Genomic DNA, 18,357 nt, shown 5'->3' with positions numbered 1-18,357 from the left:
TCCAGACAGCTCAATTTTTCGATTTTTCAACAATTTGCATCAACTATTCAAGAAAACAATCCTAGGCTCTGATACCACTGATGGGATTTGAGCATCCTAACACTCCTATGGTGTACATGCAACCCAAGAAACCTTGGATCTATGTTTCACTATGAATACATGCAAATTTGTTTTTCCAAGGTTCATAACCTATCTAGCATGGCATGGGGAACTTTAAACATAAAAGCTAGAAGAATTACATACCTTTCAATAGTGAGTTGATTCCTTGGAGTTTGAGAGCCAAGCACCAATGATGTAGATGCCTCAAATGGAAGTCACAAATCACCACAAACTTTGGAAAAACTATGAGAGTGTATGTTTGCTTGTAGAAATCGGCCACCATCTTACACACACACTTAGTGCCATTTTAAGCATCATAAGCTCCTTTATATAGTGTGGAGGATTAGGGTTACATCCATGTAAACCCTAATACCCATGACTCTTCCTTTCCAAGGATCCATGGGTTAAAAGCTCCACAGACTATCCATGGACTCCCATGCATGCCAATCCCATTCCAAATGAGTATTAGCCCACACTTATATAAATACAAGAGCCCATATTTAATTAGTTACCTTTTTGATCACCAAATTAATTCTAAATTAATTTATGATCAAATACTAATTAAATAATATGATTTCATATTAATATATTATAACTTATAATATATTAACAAATCATAAACATTCAATTCTTAAAGGTTTAACCATACAAATAGTTCGGGTGAAGTGCAACCCAAATGGATTAAGTGATCACCATGCATATGTATATTGTTAGGGTGTTGTGATGATACTTGAGACAAATATGGGTAGGTGTGGAAGGAAGTATGGGCCCGTACTACTGAAAGCACAGGACCCATACGCGTAGCAAGGAAGTCACAACCCCTAGGGTTTAGTTGGGAGTTGGTTCCCTGTTATTTATGCGGATTATCTGATATTTTCCTGGTGTATTTTCAGTATGGTGGTTACAAGGCATTTTGTGACTGGATCCAGATCGGGATCAGGGCAGGGCGGTCAGGGTGCCCCGACAGCACCCGAGACTATCGGCTAGGATAGGTCAGCATTGACAGAGGATCGTGTCAGGGAGATCATCCACAAGGAGGTGGTCGAGATTGTCCGGGGTCAGATTCCAGAGATGTTTGGGTCTATTAAGACCGCCATGATGGAGTATTTTGATGACAAATATACAGTCCTAGCTGAGACGACTGTCGCAGCAGCAACAAACGGCTGTAATAGCGGCAAGGGGAGGATCCAGTCGGGCTTTTCAGTATCGGGACTTCGATAACACGAAGCCCCCGACTTTTGATGGGACCCAGGATCCGATTGTAGCCATGAGGTGGCTTTCAGATGTGAAGGGATCTTTCTTCACATGTTCATGTCCTACTGACTAGAAGGTCAGATGTACCCTGAACCTGCTGAGGTATGGGGCAAAGGACTGGTGGAGGTTGATGACGGGGTCGTATTCAGTTGATCAGAGAGCTGCGGTTACTTGGGAGCAGTTCAGGGATATGTTCCACGCCCGCTACATTCCACGGGTCGATCGAGAACGGTTAGCTCAGGAGTTCTTGGAGTTGTGACAAGATGGTGAGACGGTGACGAAGATCACCCGTATGTTCAATGAAAGGGTGATTTTCTGCCCGGAGTTTGCTTCTGAGCACGCTCAGATGACACGTTATCTGAGCATGCTCAAGACTGACATCCGTCAGTTTGCCGCTACCTAGCGATGTGATACTTTGCTGGATTTACAGTAGGCCGCTAGGCGACGTGAGTTAGAGATTGAGCTGCAATTGAGGGAACAGCGGCAGTCCCCGACACAGTCACAGCCGGAGCCAAAGCGGTCTAAGACCGATGATTCCAGGTCAGGAGGCCATCATGGCCGCACTTGTAGCAAGTGCAGGAAGGCTCATTCGGGGGTTTGTAGATCTGGTAGTGGGTGCCACAAGTGTGGCAAGCAGGGCCACATTGCTAGGGATTGTAGGCAGTAGATTCCAGCTTCTGGGGTCAGACTATGTTACCATTATGAGCAGGTGGGCCATATGAAGGCCCAGTGTCTCCTACTAGCCACTAGATCGGCGATGGCTCCCGCGCCGGCTACACTGAGGATTACTGACGGGAGTCAGGGTAAAGCAGCACCCCCGAGGGCAGGGACGCACCTTCCAGCTTACAGCAGAGGAGGCCAGGGCAGCACCAGACGTGGTTTCTGGTATGTTTCTATCCCTTATCTTACTGATTATATCTATTTTATGCTTATGTGTTTGTACATGTGGTTAGGTACATTTTTAGTGAACTCGTTACCTGCTTTGGTATTATTTGACTCGGGGGCGAGTCGGTCGTTTTTCTCTCAAACATTTAGTAGGGAGTTCAGTGTGTCAGTAGGAGAGCTAGAGTGTCCGTTGCGTGTCTCTTTCGCCAACGAACACGGGGTTCCCGCTTCCACAGTCTATTGGGGATGTGTGTTGGAGAACTTCGGGGTATCTTTCCCGATAGACTTGATTCCGATTCCCATAGGGGATGTGTGTGTGATTGTAGGTATGGACTGGCTTAGTCGCTTCGGTGCCATGATCGACTGCGAGGGTCAGCGGGTGGTAGTTCGAACCCCAAGTGGGGGAGAACTGATTGTCTACGGCGAGGGCACCAGACTGGGATCAGGGTTTTTTGTTCGGTTGCCAGGGATCGACAGTACATTCAACACGGGTGTGAGGGTTATCTAGCATACGTGGTGGATACGCGGGTGAGGGATCAGATTTCAGTTTCAGAGGTTCCAGTAGTCAGGGAGTTTGCTGACGTGTTCCCGGAGGAGTTACCCGGAGTGCCTCCGGAGAGGCAGGTCGAGTTTAGGATCGACCTAGTGCCCGGTGCGGCCCCTATCACCAAGGTGTCGTACCGATTGGCACCACCAGAGATGCAAGAGTTGTCATCACAACTGCATTGGCTGTTGGGTAAGCAGTTCATTCGTCCGAGCAGTTCTCCGTGGGAGCGCCAATTCTCTTCGTCCGGAAGAAGGATGGTTCACACCGGATGTGCATTGACAACCGGGAGTTGAAAAAGTTGACGGTGAAGAACCGTTATCCACTCAAGAGGATAGATGGTCTTTTCGATTAGTTGCAGGGAGCATCTTGGTTCTCCAAGATAGACCTGAGGTCCGGGTACCATCAGGTCAGGGTTAGGGAGGAGGACGTGGAGAAGACCGCTGTCCGGACTCGTTATGGACATTACAAGTTCGTGGTGATGTCGTTTCGGCTCACCAATGCGCCAGCAGTATTTATGGACCTGATGAATCGGGTCTGCAGACCGATGCTCGATCGCTCGGTCATCGTGTTCATAGATGATATCTTGGTGTACTCCAAGACTCAAGAGCATAATGAGGAGCATCTTCGAGAGCTATTAGGAGTCTTGAGGCGAGAACGATGTTATGCCAAGTTCTCGAAGTGCGAGTTTTGGTTACGAGAGGTTCAGTTCCTTGGACATCTCGTTAACTAGGAGGGGATTTTGGTCGATCTGTCCAACATCGAGGCGGTTATGCAGTGGGAGGTTCTGAAATCTCCCTCGGATATCAGGAGCTTCTTGGGATTGGCAGGGTCCTACCAGAGATTCATACAGGATTTCTGTAAGATTGCAGTGCCCCTCACTCGTCTGACGAGGAAGGGGGTGGATTTACGGTGGGGCCCCGAGTAGCAGAGGGCGTTTGAGACCCTCAGACAACGACTATGCGAGGCTCTAGTATTGATTCTCCCAGAAGGAGTTGAGGATTTTATGGTATTCTGTGATGCATCCATCACAGGACTGGGAGCGGTCCTCATGCAGAGAGGACGAGTGATAGCCTACGCATCGCGGCAGTTGAAGCCGCATGAGACGAGATACACTACTCATGATCTGGAGTTGGGAGCGGTGGTATTCGCTCTTAAGATTTGGAGACATTACCTCTATGGGCTCCGTTGTACCATATACAAGGACCACAAGAGCCTGAGACACATCATGGATCAACCGAACATGAATATGAGATAGCGCAGGTGGCTGGATGTAGTCAAGGACTACTGCTGGGAGATCCTTTACCATCCTGGTAAAGCGAACGTGGTTGCGGACACTCTGAGCCGCAAGTCAGCTGGATCTTCTAACCCACTGACATGTATGTGGATATCCGTGGATTCTCCACTTGTGAGCTTGATTAGGGAAGCTCAGGCAGAGGGTATGCGTCACGAGAACTAGAAGCTTGATAGGATTAGGGGTGAGAACACCCTGTTTGTGCATGATATCCGGGGATTATTGACCCGTTGCGGTCGGGTCTGGGTTCCGATGTCTGGTGGGGTAAGACAGACTATATTGGAGGAGGCTCATAAGTCTCGCTTCTCTATTCACCCGGGGGCCACCAAGATGTACCGGGATTTGCGATTGAGTTACTGGTGGCCGTGCATGAAGCGGGAGATCTCTTGGTACATTGAGAGGTGCTTGACCTGAAGGATGGTCAAGGTCGAGCACCAGAGGCCGCATGGTAAGCTGCAGCCTCTAGAGATTCCCATATGGAAATGGGAGCAGATCACGATGGACTTCATCACTAAATTGTTGAGAACGACAAAGGGGTTCGACGCTATATGGGTCATCGTGGATCGATTGACCAAGAGTGCTCATTTTCTGCCCATTCGAGAGAGCTCATCGGCCGAGAAGCTGGCCGATGTGTATATATGTGAGATTGTCGCTCGCCATGGGGTTCCGGTATCTATCATTTCAGACCGTGATGTTCGGTTTACCTCCCGTTTCTGGAAGAAGTTCCACGAGGAGCTGGGCACACAGTTGCACTTCAGTAAAGTCTATCATCCGCAGACAGACGGACAGAGTGAGCGGACCATACAGACTCTCGAGGATATGCTGAGAGCCTGCGTTATTGACTTTGGTGGGAGCTGGGACTCCTACCCACCCCTTGCAGAGTTCTCCTACAACAACAGCTTCCATTCCAGTATTGGTGCTCCACCATATGAACTGTTGTATGGACGGAGATGTCGCACCCCAGTCTGTTTTGGTGAGATCGGTCACAGGGTGATGGGACGGACATAGGTAGTTCTTCAGACTACCGATAGGATTCAGCAGATCAGACAATGGCTGCAGACCGCTCAGAGTCGGCAGAAGAGCTATGCTGATAGACGCCGATCTGAGCTGGAGTTCCAGGTGGGTGACATGGTACTCCTGAAGGTCTCACCCTGGAAGGGTGTGATTCGCTTCAGGAAGAGGGGAAAATTGGGTCCTGATACATAGGGCCATTCAGGATCATTGCCAGAGTTGGCAAGGTGGCGTATAGACTGGATCTCCCAGAGGAGCTCAGTCAGATTCACAACACTTTTCACGTTTCGTAGTTGCGAAAGTGTATACCGGATAAGGAGGCGGTAGTGTCGTTAGATGGTATTCAGGTTGATGAGCGCATGAATTACGTGGAGAGGGCGGTGGCCGTTCTTGAGAGGAAGGCAAAGGTTCTACGGAACAAGGAAGTACCTATGGTAAAGGTACAGTGGGAGCACAGGAGGGGATCTGAGTGGACGTGGGAGCCGGAGGCAGAGATGCGGGAGCACAATCCAGAATTGTTCGCCACAGCAGACTTCGAGGACGAAGTCTAGTTCAAGTGGGGAAGAATTATAACACCCCGACTCCCATGTATAAGTTTTAAAACCTTATATACATGTTTATGGACCTACTCGACTAGTTGGTTGCCCCAAATCGTCGTGTAGACCCGGGTTAGCCTGCGTGGATTATTGGACCTACTCAGCGAGTCGGAGGACCCTGACTCGACGAGTAGGAGTTGGAAAATGAAACCCTAATTTTCGGGGTTTTGCACCCTATTTAAAGGGTCATTAGCCTCCCTCAGCCTCCCTTACCATCCCCCTTGAGTCCAGAAAACCCTAATCTCGAATGCCCTCCATTTGTGTATGTGAAGAAGCTTGGAAAGTTGTTTTGTGAAGAAGGCTTGAAGTCTAAGGAGCTTGGAGCAAAGAAAAGCTTGTGGATCTGACTCTACTTCATGTTGGCATCATTTTTAAGGTAACAAGTTGTTACCTTGACTTCCCTCTAGCTAGATCTCTCCATGCTTAAGTTTAGGGCCATTTTAGCATATATGTGAACCATTTAGGGTAGTGGTCATGATCAGAAATTGTAATGTAACATCCGAAAAATACCAACTAAAAATTTCATTTTTAAATTAGGTTAATACATAAAAACATCGTTACAAAACATTCATAATATTAATTTATGTCTGAAAACCGGTAACATCATAGTAAAATATTCAGAGTACATCCCAGAAAATCCATAGTGCGGAAACAAGAGTGTGTGTGATATGCCGCTACCGCGCCAACTCCTTTCCCCTAGCTGAAGAGATACCTGAAAACAAAACTATAAAACGTAAGCACGAAGCTTAGTGAGTTCCCCCATAATGCCACATACCATGCAATCATATAATGAGTAACTAAGGGATACGGGCCTCGCCCACACCCATAGAGATACGGGCCTCGCCCACACTCTGCTATCCATGGAGATACGGGCCTCGCCCACACTCCGCTACTAAACCATAACATACAAGTATCACACAGACAACAAGTATAAGCAATTCTATCATACTGGCATATAACACAATCAAACTCAGCTATGAGATACGGGCTCCGCCCACACTCTGATACTAACATATCGTCTATATGGGTCGGCCTTGGTGCCTTAGACCCGTCCCTACTGGAAGGAAACTCACCTCGAGAGTAGCTGCCGAAAACCTGCTCAGACTACGCCTGGCTGCCGCACCGGTAATCCCTCCGGCTATAAATCCGTAAACATGGATTAGGTACTCATAAATACCCCTAAGGTCAAATGACTGGTCAAAGTCAACTCCTTGGTCAAAGTCAACCTTTTGATTGATTGGACTCGCCGAGTCCATATGGCGACTCGCCGAGTCCTTCTATGTCTAGCCCGACTCTGACTCATCGGGTCCCTGTTCCCACTCACTGAGTCAGCCTGACTCGCTAGACGGGGACAACTAACAAACCCGCGACTGGACTCGCCGAGTCCAAGGGGGTGACTCGCCGAGTCCGACGAACAGATCTCACAAATCGCTCCAATCTTCCATCAGAACATCAACCTTGGAGATTTGGAGATTCTGGGACTATAGCTACACGTTAAATTGCTAATTCCACGTGCGACTACGGAGGGTTGGACCTCCTACACTTAAACCCTTCTTATCCTAGTGACTGATCATATGACTCGCCGAGTTGGAAGAACAACTCGTCGAGTTCAAGGCTATAATCAAGGGACTCGCCGAGTTTGAAGAACGACTCGCCCAGTACCAGGCAATCTTCATAGGACTCGCCGAGTTGTTTATCCAACTCGCCGAGTCTAAGGCCATCTTCATGGAACTCGCCGAGTGCACTTTGGCACTTGCCGAGTACCCTTCGACTCTTCACCCATTCTGGCCAAAACTGAGACATGCAATGGTTCCAAACCATAAATCTAAGCTCCTAGGGCATAAACACACGGAGTTTGGGAGGTTTAAGGGCTTGCAATCCACATATAAGGGACAAAAGGGAATCTATTTTACTAAGGATCAAGAAGGAGCTTTCTTACCTAGTTAGGAGCTTCTCCCAGGGTAGATTTCGGATCTACCACACTTCCTTGCACCCTCCAACTTCCTCCTTCTTCTTTTAAGCTTCAAACTTCTTTCACCAAGCCAAAAATCACTCACCAGGATCAAAATGGGCTAGGGTTTCGCTCTACTGTTCTTCTGGAAGAGAATGAGACGAAATGGGTGTTTTAGAATGGGTAAAATAGGGTGCAATGTCTGAAAATAGAGTTTCATCCAGACAGGTGGACTCGCCGAGTCCATGCATCGACTCGCCGAGTTCACCGCTCAAATCCCGTGTCCACCCTGCTGCTACTCGGCGAGTCGGGACGCAGACTCGCCGAGTTCGTGGCAAAATTAAGATAAAAACTTAAATAAAATCATACCATGAACCCGGTGTTACATGTAACTTCAGATCTGGATTTCTCTAAGTCCCTATAGTCATAAAGTTATGAGATTTAGCAAGCTTGGGCCCTCTTCTTTGGTTTAAACCTTTCCCTTAGCTTGGTTTTGGCATTTAGGACCATGCATGTACGTAAAGTTTGCAGCTTTACGTGGAAACTATGACCTAGGAGGTTAGATCTGAAATTTGGAGTTTTGGGGTAGCTTAAAAAAGTCTGAATAAGAAATGGACTGAAGGGACACGACGAGTCGGATGAAGATTGCATGTATTGGTCCTGCATGAACTCGGCGAGTCAGTAAGAAGACTCGACGAGTCAATTAGGGTTTTACCGACATTTGGACACGCATGGACTCGACGAGTTGGTTGGAAACTCGGCGAGTCAATTAGGGTTTTGATGGTTCCTGAGTTCTTAAGGAACACGACGAGTTGTTAGCTGCACTCGACGAGTCGGGTCAACATGAACTGTTGACTTTGACCGTTGACTTTGACTTTGACCAATGATTGACCAGTTGGACTTTTGAGGGTATTTTAGTAAATTGGGAATTTATGGGAGTGGTCCTATGGTGAATATAGGTGGTGGAGTTCGTGGCTGTGATTCGAGAGTTTGATATTATCACTACAGTTCGATAGTTGTGAGGTGAGTTTTCCTCACTATACTCAAGGGTCTAAGGCACTAAGGTCGGCCCTTTTGGATTGTTATCCTGATATGTTATGCAAGTATGACCTGTTACATCAGTATCCTGGTAGATAGGATGATGTTATGTTGTTATGATCTGCTAGATCGATTTGCCTGTCTATAGACTGTTATGTGATTATCTGATATATGTGCACATGTTTGATTGGTGTTTGAGGCTTATCTGCTTTGTACGAAAGCCAACAGACCTGGGCATTCCAACTCGATGGTTGTGGGCCGTGAGTATTCCATCCCGTGGATGATTGGACTCGTAGTATGTGGGCATTCCAACCCGATGGTTGTGGGCCGAGGGTATACCATCGCGAGGATGACTGGACCCACAGTATGTTGGCATTCCAACCTGATGGTTGAGGGTCTGGGGTATTCCAACCCGATGGTTGATTGGACCTATTGTATGATGTTTGTGTTTATGTGTATATTGTTGTGTGTATGGGTATTTTGGGGCAACTCACTAAGCTTCGGGCTTATAGTTTCAGTTTTGGTTTCAGGTACTACGGATGATCGCGGGAAGGCGAAGGCATGATCGTACAACTCCTCATATTTTATGATTTTGATTTCTGGGATACACTGACATGAACTATTTTGAAAACATTTTGTAATAACTAATGATTTTTAATTGGTTGAAAAAGTTTTAAATTGGCTTGAATTTTATGGATGTTACAACTACTGTAATGATGTCAATTTCATCTAACATATAAGAAGTCCTCCTAGGCTATCAGGCATCATACATCAGGCAATTCTATCATGCATTTCCTGAATATCACTAGGCTATTACTAGCATGTAGTTCTATCATAATCATCAATAAAAAATACAAGTGTGGTAACTTCGGGTATACTTCCTAGCTCCGACTGATCGTACACATCTCGTCCATCTTTGGTTACCTTTGAAAACAATTTTGAAAAACCAATTTGAAAATAATTTGGAAACTTTCACAGTTCCGTAGTTTGAGTATAGATTCACACGAATGCTCATCCAATTCACTCAACCCAGGGCTCTGATACCAACTTGTTACATCCAAAGAATCACAATAATTTAAAATTTTCAAAAACAACCCATTTTAATCATAAAGTGTTTACAAAAACCTTTGTTTCAAAATTAGAATCATAATCAAAGTTTCCAAAGATTCAATATCATAAAAACAGGAAGATGTGCTCGATCACGCCTTCGCTCTCCCATGATCCTTTGAAGTACCTATAACAATAAACTGAAACTGTAAGCCAAATATTAGTGTGTTCCCCCAAAGTACCACCACACAACATAACAAACACAACATGAAAATATGAACCTTCAGCCTGACTAGACCGCCTCGCAGGGACTACAGCCTATCCGGACCACCCCGAGTGTCTTTTCATTTAGCACAAAGCAGGACCGCCTCAATCCAACCATAATATGTCAACATATACAACAGGTAACAAAACACATATCCAGCAAATACATGTAATCATACAAATCTACTAATCTATCATATAACTAGCATAACATCATCCTATATACCAAAATACATAATTTAGTGGGCCGACATTGGTGCCTTCGACCCACAAGTACACTGAGGAAAACTCACCTCTCAGTCCGAACAAATAGTTGAATAGGTCTTTGCTCCGAATATCATCTCTACCCGTCACCTAATTATCAAATAGTGACCAATCTCAAATACAACTCAAAATACCCAAATTAGCCTTAGGTCAAACTTGGTCAAAGTCAAAGTCAACTACAATAGGTCGCCACACCATGGCCACTAAATGACAAAACAGGCGAGTCTCAGCCCCGGCTACCACACCGTAGAGACCTAGACCATGCCGTGGGCATTGGGCTCCCAACAAGTTAATGGATTAAGTTTATTTCCATGATCTTAAGGGCTCTAAAGCCCAAATCTGGTCCATTCTAAGATCCAAGTAGATAAAGTTTCTAACTTTATCCCTTTAGACTCTCTAAGGGATAGAGATTCCATTTCTAGATCTAAATAGGGCAAAAACATAACTTGGCTTAGCCCATTAAGCACTTCCTATTGAAGACTACTAGATCCTCATTTCCAGAACGTTTCTAGCATGAAATAACAACATAAAAATGCTTACTTTCTAGACATGCATGTACGATGCTTGTCTTGGACTCTATTAGGTCAAAATGAATGTTTTTGGCCAAATCTTCCATGCATGATGCTAAAACTCCAAATTACTCCAGATCTAAAGCGTCAAAGGCCCAAAATGCCCTAGAGATTCATAAAGTTGCAAACTTTATGAGATCTCATCACCCAATAATCAAGGACGTGAAGATTAAGGCATAGAAACCTAGATCTATGCACAAAAAACCAAAAAGCTTGGAACTTGGGGGACTTACAAGAGTCCAGAAGATGCATAATAAGATGGTGAGAAGAGTTTCTTGCTAAATCTAAGTTTAGAAGTCACCCCCTTCTACTTCTAATCCCCAAAAATCAGCACATAAAGCTTAGAGAGCAAAAATGGAGATTAGGGTTTGCTTGGAGTCTGAGAGAGTATGATGAAGGCTGAGGGTGAGCAACCCTAGCCATCACATTCCCTTAAATAGGGCGCAAACCCCATATATTAGGGTTTCTCATTAAACAGCTGCCATACCGTGGCGATCATTTAAAACCCACGATACATCGACGATCACCATGTAATGGGATGCCTTCACCACGAAGTGGTACTTCCCAAACATCCAAAAATACATTCAATTAAAATACCCCAAAGAATCTGGATGTTACAACAAGGCTTTATAAGGTGCCATATTAATGCTCGAATGTTAACTATTGTTGCAGGAAAACTCTAATAAGGGTAGATGCTCATCCCAACTACCTTGAAATTCTAGGGTACATTCTCTTAACATATCTTCCAGTGTTTGAATTGTCCTTTCGCTCTGGCCATCAGTCTGGGGATGGTAAGCTATACTTAAACACAACTTCGTACCTATTTCTTCTTGTAGGCTCTTCCAAAACCTTGATCTGAAACGATTGTCACGATCTGACACAATCGTTAAGGGAACACCATGAAGTCTTACTATCTCCTTCACGTAGACATCTGCAAGCTTATCCATGGACATATCTCATTGGCTGCTATGAAGTGTGTACTCCAACCCGATGGCTGTGGACCCGAGGGTATTCTAGTCCGATGACTGATTGGACCCATCATGCATGATTGTATATGTTATATGTTGTGTGGTGGTACTTGGGGAACTCACTATGCTTTGGCTTACAATTTCAGTTTTATGTTTCACGTACTTTAGATTATGAGTTTGGGATACTCTAATTCATGTTTATGACTTTTGGAAACTATGATTTGTAAACGCTTATGTTTTGGATTTGTTTCAAAAATGAAAATTTTTACCTTGGTTTTTGGGATGTTACACGGGCGTTACAAAAATAATATTATTTTTTGTGAAATTTTTTCCAAGAAAACTGAAAACTAATTTCAACAACCCAAGGCAACTTGAACTATTTGTTAGGCCATCATGTATGATTATCACTAAGGTGTTGTTTGTTTTTTCAAAACAAAAATTCATGAAGTATACAGACCACCTCTGCAACCCTCTGTAGCAGAAGAGATGGACCAAACGGCTACAGCCTGTAATAAGAAGCATGTTTGTTTTTTGACATTTGCAGACTGCTACAGTAAATTGAAATTTAAATAAACTGAAAATAGTTCTCAACACTGAAATTTTAATATTCTAGTTTTAAAACATTGAAATAATATTAAAAGAACATGTAAAAAACAAAAAAATAAAATTTCTAAAAAAAATCTGAAAAATGTAAAAGAAGCTATCAGTTTTATTCTAGAAAAAACTAATTTTAAAAAACATCAAAAAAGAAAACATTAAAATAAAATTAAGAAAATATCGCAAACGATGTCTACAAAGTTCGTAAAAGAATTACACATGTTAAAAAAGATGCAACCGAAACTGAAAATATTAATAACATAAACGGTAAAAAAAAATTTAAAAAAAAATCAAAGTTTTTTTTTTTTTTAAATCAAGTTATAAAAAATTGTGGAAACTATAAAAAGAAATTGTATCAAATCCGTAAATCAAAGTTTTTATAAAAAAAATCAAAGTTTGAAAAAAAAAAATTTATACCAAAATTCTAAAAAAAAACACTTGGAAAAAATAAAAGCCGAAAAGGTTTGAAGATGCAAGTTAAGTGTTGCGCCGCGCAGAACATTCGCATATGTTTTGTAGTCTGAAGTCTTTCTAAAAACAAACTGCTGGGAGAGGACAAGTGTTGCGCGTGTGCTGCGCCGCGAAGCAAAGAGTGGTATGAAGAAGTTTTTTTTAAAAAACAAACAACACCTAAGACAAATATGGTTGGATATCATCTTACCGACCATGCACGTCATTTTTTAATGAAAATATAATTAAAATGCTAGATGTTTAATTAAAATTAAATTGTACCTAAATAAATTTAGAAAACACAAAATGTAAGCAACTAAAAAAAACATAGAAATAAAATAACGAAATTCAAATAATTTTCGTAAATTATATATGTTTACCATGTCAGCCGCTCGCCCGATCCCTATATCGTTGAAAATTGGGGACTGACGAAGAATATTTTGGTCATTGTTAGACTCTACAACCTTAAAATACACATGTCAAATCCATAAATTCTAAGATGGAACAGTTTCCACTATTAGGTTCATATATATCACCACAGGTATATTGATCATGCCATACATTTGGATATTTTTTCCGACCCCCAATGCATACAATCAGTGCTACTGATAGTTCCTAGTAGACCATGTCTCGCTTCATTTGCCAAATACAATTTTTCAATATCACGTGCAGTAGGTTTACACAAACATTCTTTGTGAAAAATTTCATAAACACATATGCAAAAATAATCTACACACTTAATTGCAGTATTCTAAGATATTTTCAAATACTTGTCTAATGCATCATAGTTTATACCATATCCTAAGTACCTAAGTGCAGCCCGTACATTTATGTATAGTAGTAGTAGTAGTATTAAAACTCATTCTACCTCTAACATCTGAACCTTGCTGGAAAAATTCATAACGCGACTCTAAAACATTACTAATCCATTAAAATATTTCCCTATTAACACAAAACTATGTTTGAATGCTACATCATTATAGAGACAGTTATCGACAAATTAATCATGTATTAAAAGTTCATTAGCAGCTTGCTTATCTCGATTGACAAACGTTTTTGTATTACTAACATCCGTACGACCTTCATTGGCAATGTTTTGAATAACATTAAAGAATGTTGTGATAAATTCTTCATCGTCATCTGAATAAAAAAAATTAAAAAATTACATTTATCTGATGTTAAAAAATATAAAAGATAGTGAAGTTTATGTGTGAAAGTGGTATGATATATATAGATGTGTGCTAAGTTTTCTTAAACAAATTTAATTTCTATTTTTTTAAGAAAATAAACTTCGCATGTATAGCCTTTTTCGTGAAGTTTATGTGTGAAAGTGTTATGATATATATAGATGTATCCTAAGTTTTCTTAAAAAAAAATATAATTTCTAATTTTTTTAAGAAAATAAAAAGTACATGTATAGCCTTTTTCCAATTAGCTATTATATGGTCACCCATTATATCCACCACTAACCACTATAATGGTTAGTGTCACATCATCATCACATTCAACCACCAAATTTATGGGATACCCACCACTATATCCTTCTTATTTTTTAATTTTTAAATATATATATATATATATATATATATATATATATATATATATATATATATATATATATATTATTGTAGAGAGAGGTTAAGAGAGTTGGAGAGAGATATGTGTTGTTTGTTTTTTTTATGAGGCAAAATGTCTACAGTCTGCGGATCACATCTGCAGAGCTCTGCAGTAGAAGAGGTGAACCAAACTTCTGCAGTCTGAAAGAAAAAGACTGTTTGTTTTTTAACATGCTAAAAGCTAAATAAAGTGATTTTTTAAAAATTCAATACTTTTATAAGTTTATTATAGACGATTAGAAAATCTAGATTAACTTTTATGTATTATTGTATAAAAGTGAAAATAAAATTATACGAATTAATGTATATATTTGATAAAAGCCAACAAGTTTTGTTTGCAAAGTTATATATAAACATTGTAATTAGGTATCAAAGAATTTGACACATAAAATGGATTGAAATAAACTTCAATTTTAAAATGAAAATTTTCATATTACTTTTTCAATTAAATCAATTAAAATCTTACTATAAATATTTTTCCTAATAAATGGAAGATATTTCATTAAATAATATTTTATAAAATTTGGCACAAAAAATAAAAGATAATATTAGTATTTTTTATATCTATATAAACAGTTCTAATGATCATTATTGTAATTAAATTTTTATTTATAAACTTGTCACAAAAGTTATGTTTGGGTCGTCAACCCTTTTTTCTTGAAGTATTGTAATTTTTTTTTTCAAATTGTTTATCATAGATAAATTTAGAATAAATCTAAGTTTTTTTTTAAAAAAAAAAACAAAGATATGTGTTTTTTTAAGCCTAGAAGATGTTAGAAGACTCTGGTCCACGTCTGCACCGGAAAGATGACGCACATACCTTTTTAGGTCTGCAGTCTTAAAAAAAACAAACAATTTGCGAAACCTAATGTTTGCGCGTGGTCTGTGCGGCGCAGACAGAAGATGCCAAGAAGATCTGCGGGCAAAAAACAAACAACACCATAGAGAGAGATAGAGAGAGAAAGAATTGTATTGCATGTGGTCTTCTGTGGTGTGTACAACAATCCACCACGACCACTACAAATCACTAAACATTGGGATGGTATTTGTGGTTAGTGGTCGTTGCCACATCAGCCACGAAACCCTTCGTTGTAAGCATACCGGTTGGTCTAAGATGTGGTCAAGACCACAAACCATACACAACTATAGACACCACGAGCCGTTGAGATAGTGTGCACGTTTATGGTCGCAGTCTACCGTGTCCACAAACTCATCTTGTGCTAACCATACCGGTTAGCCTTAAGGGTGGGCGGACTAATATGTGCATATTATGAACTTCTCTTCTTTTTATCGTATTTTCTCAGTTCACAACAAGGAAAAACGAACATTTACGTGCTCTAGATTTCAATTTTTTTATCATATTTTGTCAAAAATACTAAAAAGGAACTCTACATTTCAATTTCTTTATCATATTTTGTCAATGAAAAGGAAATTTAACCGGTTGTTGCATATTTTATAAAAAGTTGAATTCTAGATTTTCTTTCTTTCTCACATCTTTTTAGGACTAGAAGATATTTCCTATGCCATATAGCATGTTTCCAATTAGATAAAACATAGTTACTTAAGTATAATATTTAAATTTGAAATCACCAAATAATCTTGAGCATTTTAAATATCTATTTAAGGGACTAGTCGATAAGATTTAATTTTGAAAGATTTGAATTTTTACAAGGCTATATATTCTTAAGATCCACATTTTTAGGAGATCGGAGAGAGCAGTAGAAAGGAAAAGAAGGTGGTCGTGTGAAATAGAAAGAGGAGAAGGAAAAAAGTTTGTTGAAAAATTAGCGTATTTCCAAAACACGAAAACATAAAAAAGAATTATGTCAATGCTTATTTTCATGTACAAAAAAGCACTTACCGAAAAAATAAGCACATACATTAAAATAAGAACGTCAACATAAAAGAATTACATTGAAATGTAGACGAACTCAAATTTACACTGACATGTAAATAGAAAAAAGTAAGTTTTAAAAAAAAATGAATGAAAATTATAAATTTATGTTGAAATGTTGACCACCTTAAATATATACCGACACATATATAAACATATGCACATAAAAAATTAATTTTTTTTAACTTAACTAACAAAAGTAAGTTTTTCACATATGTAAACATGTAAATAGAAAAAAGTAAGTTTTAAAAAAAAATGAATGAAAATTATAAATTTATGTTGAAATGTTGACCACCTTAAATATATACAGACACATATATATAAACATATGCACATAAAAAGTTAATTTTTTTAACTTAACTAACGAAAGTTATTATATGTGATTTGATTTATACATGGGCAAATTACACGGATGGTCCCTGTGGTTTAGGGTAATCTACGTGTTTGGTCCCTAACAATTTTTTTTAATTCGGATCGTCCTTACTTTATATTTTTGTTGCACGCTTGGTCCTTATCAGATGTAAAAAGACTATTTTGCCCTCATCTTATATAATTCTGTATTAATGATTTTTTTATTAATATATAAATTAAATATTAAAAAGGTTAAAAAGAATCCTAAACCTAATCTAACCCCACTTCTCAAATCCCTTCTTCACGTTTTCTCCCACCTCCCGTCTTCTTCATCCATCGCCTCCAACCCTCTCTACCATCGTCGGCCACCAGCAGCTATTGCCCCCTGCCTCCAACTTCCGATGATGGTTGTCTTTCCGTCGTGTTTTTCCTTCAACGCCCATTGACTGAACCACAAAAATCTCAGAGCATATTGACGAAGTTCGCCAAAGAAGGAGGAGATGAAGCAAACACTCAAACCAGACGAGACAGGTTCGATTTTCATCGTGTTTTTCCTATAACACATGTTCGATTTCAATTTCAGTTCGATTTTATATTTGATTTTGAGTTTTGAGTCTGATTTCAGTTTCAGTTCGATTTCAAGCTTCAAATTGCTATCGATTTTGATTTCAGTTTTCATTTTTGATTTCGGTTTTAGGTTTGAATTCATATTTGATTTTGAGTTTTGAGTTTGATTTCAGTTTCAGTTCGATTTCAAGCTTCAAACTGCCATCGATTTTGATTTCAGTTTTCATGTTTTTTTGGTTTCAGGATTGCTTTCAAGATCAATTTAACTTTCAAGTTCCAATTTTGGTGAATATCAAGATTGCCAGAGAAGACCATAATCTCCATCGATTTCATAAGAAACCACTAGTTTGACTTCTGATAACGTGGCTCGGAACCACCAATGACCTGTTTGAGATCTCTTCCCAGTTGATTTCTGCCTTTTAAATTCATGGAATGCGTTTGGGTTTGATGGAGGTTTGCTGGAGAAGACATTATTTTGATTTTGGTTTGGTATTTGTTGTTGGTTCACTGGAGAAGACAGAGTTATGGGTGGTTTGCCGGAGAAGATGAATTTATGGGTGGTTGACAGAGAAGAAGGAGAGGGGTGGGGTGGAGCGATAATTTAGGACCCACATCAGATTTTAATATTTAATATATATCATTTCCACATTTAATTATTATTTTTTGATTTTTTGATTATCTGATAATATAAAAAATGTAAAAGAAATCAATAAGGGTAAATTAGTCTTTTTAGAACGAACAGGGACCAAGCGTGCAACAAAAATTTAAAATAGGGACGATCCGAGTTAAAAAAAGTTGTTTGGGACCAATCACGCAGATTACCCTAAACCACAGTGACCATCCATGTAATTTACCCTTTATACATAGGAGACGTATATAAAATTAAGCATAAAAACGTAACTAAAAAAAAACTTCGACGTAAACAAGCTTGAATATAATACGTTTTTTACATTGAAACCTAGACGAACTCGAATTTATACCGACACATAAATAAAAAAACAAATAAGTTTTAAAAAAAAATAAAGGAACGAAAATTATAAATTTACGTTAAAATGTTGACCACCTTGAATATATACCGACACATATATAAACATAAGC

At 40.0% G+C, this 18,357-nt stretch overlaps 1 long non-coding RNA gene across 1 annotated transcript; it reads left to right on the top strand.

Annotated features, from left to right (window-relative positions):
• Nucleotides 1–16,962: 16,962 nt before the first annotated feature.
• Nucleotides 16,963–17,918, top strand: LOC145157116 (uncharacterized). Its single transcript, XR_013737102.1, has 2 exons — nt 16,963–17,223; nt 17,503–17,918. It is a non-coding gene; the product is annotated as an uncharacterized LOC145157116 (long non-coding RNA).
• Nucleotides 17,919–18,357: the final 439 nt, after the last annotated feature.

The sequence above is a fragment of the Lactuca virosa genome, chromosome 2 (assembly GCF_052849685.1).
Source record: "Lactuca virosa cultivar CGN04683 chromosome 2, Lactuca_virosa_CGN04683_v6, whole genome shotgun sequence".
Classification (NCBI taxonomy): domain Eukaryota; kingdom Viridiplantae; phylum Streptophyta; class Magnoliopsida; order Asterales; family Asteraceae; genus Lactuca; species Lactuca virosa.
The sequence above is the reverse complement of the archived record's forward strand: the minus strand, read 5'-3'. Positions and strand labels throughout refer to the sequence as shown.